The 7,457-nt window shown below is 43.5% G+C and overlaps 1 pseudogene; it reads left to right on the forward strand.

The window, feature by feature from the left end:
• The first annotated feature begins 600 nt into the window (after window positions 1-600).
• Window positions 601-2,242, forward strand: LOC132536489 (macrophage migration inhibitory factor-like; annotated as a pseudogene).
• Window positions 2,243-7,457: the final 5,215 nt, after the last annotated feature.

The following is a 7,457-nucleotide window of genomic DNA, read 5'->3' on the forward strand; positions in this document are numbered from 1 at the left end:
CAATCCAAAAGACTAAGTGCCCTACCTGCTGGGGGAAAGCTTCACCAATGGTGAAGCAGGTCTGCAGGTATCTCTCTGTCTCTTTCCTCTCTCTCCCCCCTCTCAATTTATCTCTGTCTCTATCCAATAATAAACAAATAAAAAATATTTAAAAAGGGGCCAGGAGGTGGCACACCTGGGTAAGTCCTCACATTACAATGCTCAAGGACCCAGGTTCAAGCCCCTGGTCTCTACCTGCAGGGGGAAAGCTTCACAAGTGGTGAAGCACGTCTGCAGGTGTTTTCTGTCTCTTTCCTTCTCTCTATCTCCCCCTCCCTTCTCAATTTCTCTCCGTCAATATCCAATTATAAATAAAAAAAATATTCAAAAGTCAAGGTGCAGCTGGTCTTGCATTATGAAGAGACCAAACCTGCAGATCCCACACTCAATTGCAAGACGAATCAGTAAAACAAACAACTGAAATGTCAATAAGGATGGACACATAACAAGTCATTTCACAGCAGCTGAAACCTCAAACTCTTGACACCTGACTGCCAGTTCCTAGAAAAAGAGGTTAACAGACTAGATAGAAAAAAAAAAAGTAATGATTTTGTTTGATGTCTTCGATGTATAGATAACACTAGGATAAGAGTCATGTTGTCTTACTCCGACTTTACAGAATTCCCAAAAACATTTACTGCAAGCTTCCCTCCCATTAGTGTATAAAAATCTGCACCCCACCGTGGGGGGACTGCAAGGCAGTCAGGTATCTCCTCCGGTCCTTCCTGGTGCCACTACGCCCGCCATTTGTCCGCAGTGCCCCGGTTCTCCCTAATTCTTCCGCCATCATGCGGATGTTCCTGATGAACACCAACGTGCCCTGGGCCTCCGTGCCGGACGGGCTCCTCTCTGAGTTTACCCAGCATCTGGCGCAGGCCACCGGCAAGCCGGCCCAGTACATAGCGGTGCACGTGGTCCCAGACCAGCTCATGGCCGGCACAGCATCGGCGAGATCGGCGGGTCCCAGAACCGCACCTACAAACTGCTCTGTGACCAGCTGGCCCAGCGCCTGCGCATCAGCCCGGACATGATCACATCAACTATTACGACATGAACTCGGCCAACGTGGTCTGGAACAGCTCTACTTTCGCCTGAGCTTAGCGCCTTCACTCTACACCGCCCCCCCCCACCCCCATTGTACCCGCAGTATTGTGCCGGCTCTGCTTGCTGCACCTCCAGTCTTCAGGCTGGGGAAATAAAAACGGTTTGGGCACAAAAAAAAAAAAAAAAAAATCTCCACATCAGAACTTCATCCTAGCAGTCATTCTCTCAGAGTAGCCTGAGGGCAGCTCCCATTGCCCAAAAGCAGTTTCCAGGATGAACCACAACATGCTGCCATCTGGTCTACCTGCTTCTCAGCTCTGACAACATCTTTAACAGGATGCTGGAGAACGTCATGGGAAACCTAATTTTGTTGGTTAGCAAAGAACACCGTTGTATTTGTTTATGTCCTTCCCACATGACATCATTTGATCTTAATCATCTCTTCAAAAATACTACTGGGCTAGGAAGATAGCATAAAATATGTCAAGAGATTCTCTTGCCAGAGGCTCCAAAGGCCCAGGTTCAATCCCTTATACCACCATAAGACAGAGTTGAGCAGTGCTCTGGAGAAAGAGAGAGAGAGAGAGAGAGAGAGAGAGATGCAGAACCTGGACTAGAGTTGGTGTATTGCACCAAAGTAAAAGACTCTGGGGTGGGGGGGAGAGTACAGGTCCTGGAAAAGGATGACAGAAGACCTAGTGGGGGTTGTATTGTTAGGTGGAAAACTGAGAAATGTTATGCATGTACAAGCTATTGTATTTACTGTTGAATGTAAAACATTAATGCCCCAATAAAGGAAAATAAAATAAAGTAAATGTCTTCATCTATCATAAAAAAGAGAGAAAGAGAGAAGAAAAGAAAAAGAGAAGAAAAAGGGGAGGAGGAGATAGCATATTGGTTATGCAACAGACATGCATGCCTAAGGGTCTGAGATCCTAGGGTCACTCCCCTGCACTACCATAAGTCAGAGCTTAGCAATGCTGGGTGTGGGGGGTGAGAAAGAGAGAGAAAGGATCAGAGTATCACTCTGGCACATTCAATACCAGAAGAAAAAAAAAAAAAAGCAAGAACAGACTACTGGAGAAGCTAGGCTGTGGCACACCCAGTTGAGTGCACATGTCACTATGCTCAAGGACTTGGGTTCGAGTCCCCACTTTCCACCTTCAGGAGGATGCTTCATGAGTGATGAAGCAGATCTGCAGGTGTCTCTCTTTCTCCTTTTATATCTCCTCCCCCACTATTTTTTATTTTTATTTATTTATTTATTCCCTTTTGTTGCCCTTTTTTATTGTTTTATTGTTGGGATGCATTGGATCGACCTTCTCGTGGTGCATCCCGTGAGTACCCATTCATTGGGGAAACTGATGATCCTTCCTAGCCGACTGAATCCACATGGATCCCAGTCACTTTCAAAGCCAGCAACAAGCAGCTCCTGACAGCTTTCAACCTGACGCTGTTGACTGGCTACGGAAGAAGGGCAAACGCTAGAAGAAGAAGAATTGTTGTAGTTATTATTGTTGTTGTTATTGAGGTCGTTGTTGTTGGATAGGACAGAGAGAAGTGGAGAGAGGAGGGGAAGGCAGAGAGGGAGAGAGAAAGATAGACACCTACAGACCTGTTTCATTGCCTGTGAAGCGACTCCCTGCAGGTGGGGAACCTGGGGCTTGGACCAGGATCCCTGTGCCGGTCCTTGTGTTTTGCGCCACGTGCGTTTAACCCGCTGCACCACTGCCAGACTCCCTCCTCCCCCATTCTTAAGTTCTGTCTTATCAAATAAAATAGGAAGAGGAAAAAATGCTCCATAGAAGTTGTGGTTTCATACAGGCACGAAGCACCAGTAATAACCCTCGTGGCAAAATGAAAAGAAGAAAGAAGGGGAGAAAGAAAGAAAGAAAGAAAGAAAGGAAAAGAGAGAAAGGAAGGCAGAAAAGAGGCTGGGCAATGGTGTACTGGGATAAGTGCACATAGTATGAAGCATAAGGACCTGAGCAAGGATCCCGGTTTGAGTCCCCAGCTCCCCACCTGTAGGGGAGTCACTTCACAAGTGGTGAAGCAGGTCTGAAAGCATCTATCTTTCTCTCCCCCTATTTTCCCTTCCCCTCTCAATTTTGCTCTGTTGTATCCAATATTAATAATAAAAAGAAGAAAGAAAGGAAGAAAGAAATAAAATAAAATAAAATAAAATAAAATAAAATAAAATAAAATACTACTGGGCTAGAGAGACAGCATAATGACTATGCAGATAGAACTTTATGCCTACAAGGTCCCAAGTTCATACACACACATACACACACACTTAGAATAAGGAGGAGGAAAGACACCACCTCCAAATATAGTCAAATCCTGAGAACTTGGTGGGGTAGGACATGAATGTATGAATTAAGAAGAACATCACTCAACCTATCACATTGCTCCTATCAATTTAAATTTTAACAAAGCACCAATATTAATGTAAAATGGTAATAAACATTTGGCAGATGACAGGAATCTTCAAGAGGGAAACTGGTACATCTCTCCTCCCTGTCTTAAGCAGAGGTAACTTAGTTACATACATTAACGGCCAAGAATTTGATCACCATTAGTTCTGTTTTTTTTTTTTTTTTTTTTTTTTTTTTTTTTTTTTTTACCAGAGTGCTGTTCAGCTCTGGCTTATGGTAGTGCTGGGGACTGAACCTGGGACTTCAGAGCTTCAGGCATGAGAGTCTCTTTGCATAACTATTATGTTGTCTGCCCCTACCACCAGTCTTTCGGGCAATCCTGTATTCAGCAAAAAGACTCAAGTCCAACAGGAAACCAGTTAGTCACTGAGTTGCTCTGGATGTGTCTCATGCTGACTTGAATCTATCTGCTCCTTGCTACACCAGAGCCCTATTCACTTTGGTTGCTTTGACAAGCCAAACCTCACTCACCTAAAATTCTTGGTGGCACCTTGGGATCTTCCATGTTCAACCAGTGTGCCCCAGAAACTCAATGAAACTGTCTGTCACTAGAGAAAGATAAAAGCAGTCTGAGAGGGAGTCAGGTGGTAGCTCAGCAGGTTAAGCACACGCGGCACAAAGCACAAGGACCTGCTTAAGGATCCCGGTTCGAGCCCTGGCTCCCCACCTGTAGGGGAGTCGCTTCACAGGCAGTGAAGCAGGTCTGCAGGTGTCTATCTTTCTCTCCCCTTCTCGGTCTTCCCCTCCTCTCTCCATTTCTCTCTGTCCTATCTAACAACGACGACATCATCATCAACAACAACGACAATAACTACAACAATAATGAAAAACAACAAAGGCAACAAAAAAGGAAAATAAATAAACATTTAAAAACTAAATAAACAGTCTGGGGGAGGTGGCTATGTTGCACAACGGATAATACATTGAACTTCTAGTGACAAAACAGTCTGGGGGTATGGATCCATCTGCCATGCCCATGTCCAATGGAGAAGCAATTACAAAAGCCAGAACTCCCACCTTCTGTACCCCATAAAGAACTTGGTCCATACTCTCAGAGAGGGAGAAATGTTAGGGAAAGATGACTAGAGGACTCTGAACTCCAATTCCATCAGGACCCAAACAGAGAAGAGGAAGAAAGGAAATATATTCAGAAGTAGTTATAGGTGTAAGCATGACTTAAAATGCAAGAGAAGGCAGGATCATGGAAAAAATGGGCAAATGCATAGATAGTTATAGAAATAATAGTAAAAAGAAAAAGAAGAAGAAAAAGAAATAATAGGCAACCCATATCTATGACCCTGGGAGAACCATTGCAGTTTTCAATGGAGGGAATAGGGACACAGAACTCTGGTGCTAAGAGTAGTGTGGAATTATACCCCTGTTATTTTGTAAATCACTAATAAAACAAACAAACAAAAAACAAAAAACTCCTGGGTCATGAGCCACATCATGCTATCAACTGGCCTACTCACTTTTCAGCCCTGGTGCCACTTTAAATAGGATGCTAGAGCTCCTTCCCAGCTCCTTCTTCATTAATTAGAACTGGTTAATTAATTAATTAGAACTGACACACTTTTAATCTACCACAGCATTCTTGTGCTCTGGGGGTAAATGAAATTAACCCTTAACTTCTCCCCAGTTGCATGTGTTTACAGGAATGGGTATGCAGAAACAACCTTGGTTCTATGCCATGTTTTCTAAGTGAATTGTGTACATCTTTAGTAGTCTGTGACTGTGACAAATGGCCCTTCTCAAACTCACAAGGGAGTCCAGACTCCATGCTTCTTAATTCCCAAAATAGAGTCACTTTGCTGACTGCCCAACCTTGCAGAGTTTATAGACCGAATACCATGAACATGTTGGAAGACTCTTCTCCGAAAGGAATGTGGGCAGTTAAAAAATATTTACTTAAATGTTGACATCTAGGTTGGTTGTTTGGGACTTTCCATGCTCTCTGGAAGAATTCTGGCATCTCAAATATGTTGTAAGAGCTGACCAGAGTGAAAAAAGCTGCTTCATGTCACTTTCCTTTGGCATGAAATCTGCTCTTCTTGCAAAGAGTGTCCCCATGAATTCAAGATGGGGCGGGAGAACGTTGCACAAGGGTAGTAAACTATAGAACAGCTTGTCTCTGATCTGGACAGAGAGGTTCAGAAGTTAATAGGGTGCAATGTTACAAGGACACATAATTTAAAAAGTCTGGAGAGTCTTGTTGTTTTTTTGTTGTTGTTGTTGTTGTTGTTTTTTCCACATTACATAAATAATAAAAGCCCGTGAGGGATTACTGGAAGATCTGAAGGAAGTGTATTGTGAGGTTAGGAATTAACAGGAATTCTACCACCGGGATATAACCCTGGTTTATCTCTATGGACAATCTTTCCTTCTTCCAGCATTTCATCTAAGCATATCTTTTTGTAAATGTTAAGTGTGTGTATTTTTTTCCACATTGCTTTAGACAGGCTTATGTGGTGGCAAGGACTGAATCCTGGGGACCAAAACATGCAAGTCCTTCATTTTACTCAATGAACCACTTTCCCAGCCACCCTTCTATCCTCTTTGAGGACAAGACCACCCACTTTCTGCAACAATTAAAACTGATTGCCCAATGTGACTTGGGGAGTGTTTACCTATTGTCCTACAGTCACATCCCTACACCCTTGGGCTTTGAAACTTGTCAAATTCAGTATTTGATGCATTTCCATGAAGTAGATACTTTAGCCCTTGAAGTCTGCAGGCACTCTTTGCAGGGCTGTGAGGGGGTGGGTATGGGCAACCTGGGGAACAAGAGAAGAACAAAAGCAAGAGTAGCATCAGAACCAGTGGAGGGTAGGAGACTCCTAGGTTGGCAAAGAGCCATTGGCCCCAGGCTGCTGAAAGCACTTCTGGGGAAGAAGTGGGAGAAAGGGCTGGCAGGAACACCCCCTCCACCCCCACCCCCACCACCACTCACCTTCCACTCCATGGCCCACTTAGTACTCTTCCTTTGACAACCCTCATGTCCGCAGAAAACAATTGATGAAAACACCCAGGTAGCACTCCATTTCTTTTCTTCTTATTATTATTAATATATTTCTTTTAGTGAAAGAGAGGTACAAAGAGAAAGAGACCAAAGTAGTGCTCAGCTCTGGCTCATGATGATGCTGGGGATTGAACCTAGGACCTCAGAGCCTCAAGCAGAAAAGTCTTTTGAAGAACCATGCTGGGAGTCAGGCAGTGGCACATTGAGTTAAGCTCACATAGTACAAAAGCATTATGCTGTCTCCCCAGCCCCCACTATTATTTCTTTTATTTTTACAGAATCAGAACATGGCACAGGTGTGATTTCATTATACCTGGGCTACTCATCCATCCATCCATCTATCCATCTAGAGAACTACCACAGCAGTTTACCCAGGTGGGATGATAGCACCTCCCATGTAGTTCTGGGCCATGGTGCATGGTGAAGCACATGCTCTACCTGGTGAGTGTGCTTATAATTCTCTCTCTTCCTAGTCATCAACAATTATGGCAACAGTAACAATAAGGGCAACAAAATTGGGAAGAAATGACGTCTAAGCAATAGATTTGTAGTACAGGCACCAAACCCCAGCAATAAACCTGGAGGCAAAATAAATAAATAAATAAAACCTAAAAAAAATTGGAGAAGGCCTCTGATTTACTATAACCACATTCACTTATTTCTTTACCTATTTATTTTGCTTCTAGAACCAGTGCTGGGACTCAGAGCTGGCATTACGAATCACCGTTCCCACTGGCCAGTTTTACTTTCTTTCTCTCTTCCTTCCTTTCTTTTCTATTTATTTTTTTCAATAGGACAGAGAAATTGAAAGAAAAAGGGGAGATAGAAAGGGAAAGAAAAAGACACCTGCAGACCTGCTTCATTGCTTGTGAAGCATCCCCAATGCCACCTGCACCCCACTGTTTTTTTTCTTTATT

This window comes from Erinaceus europaeus, unplaced genomic scaffold (genome assembly GCF_950295315.1).
Source record: "Erinaceus europaeus unplaced genomic scaffold, mEriEur2.1 scaffold_656, whole genome shotgun sequence".
Lineage (NCBI taxonomy): Eukaryota > Metazoa > Chordata > Mammalia > Eulipotyphla > Erinaceidae > Erinaceus > Erinaceus europaeus.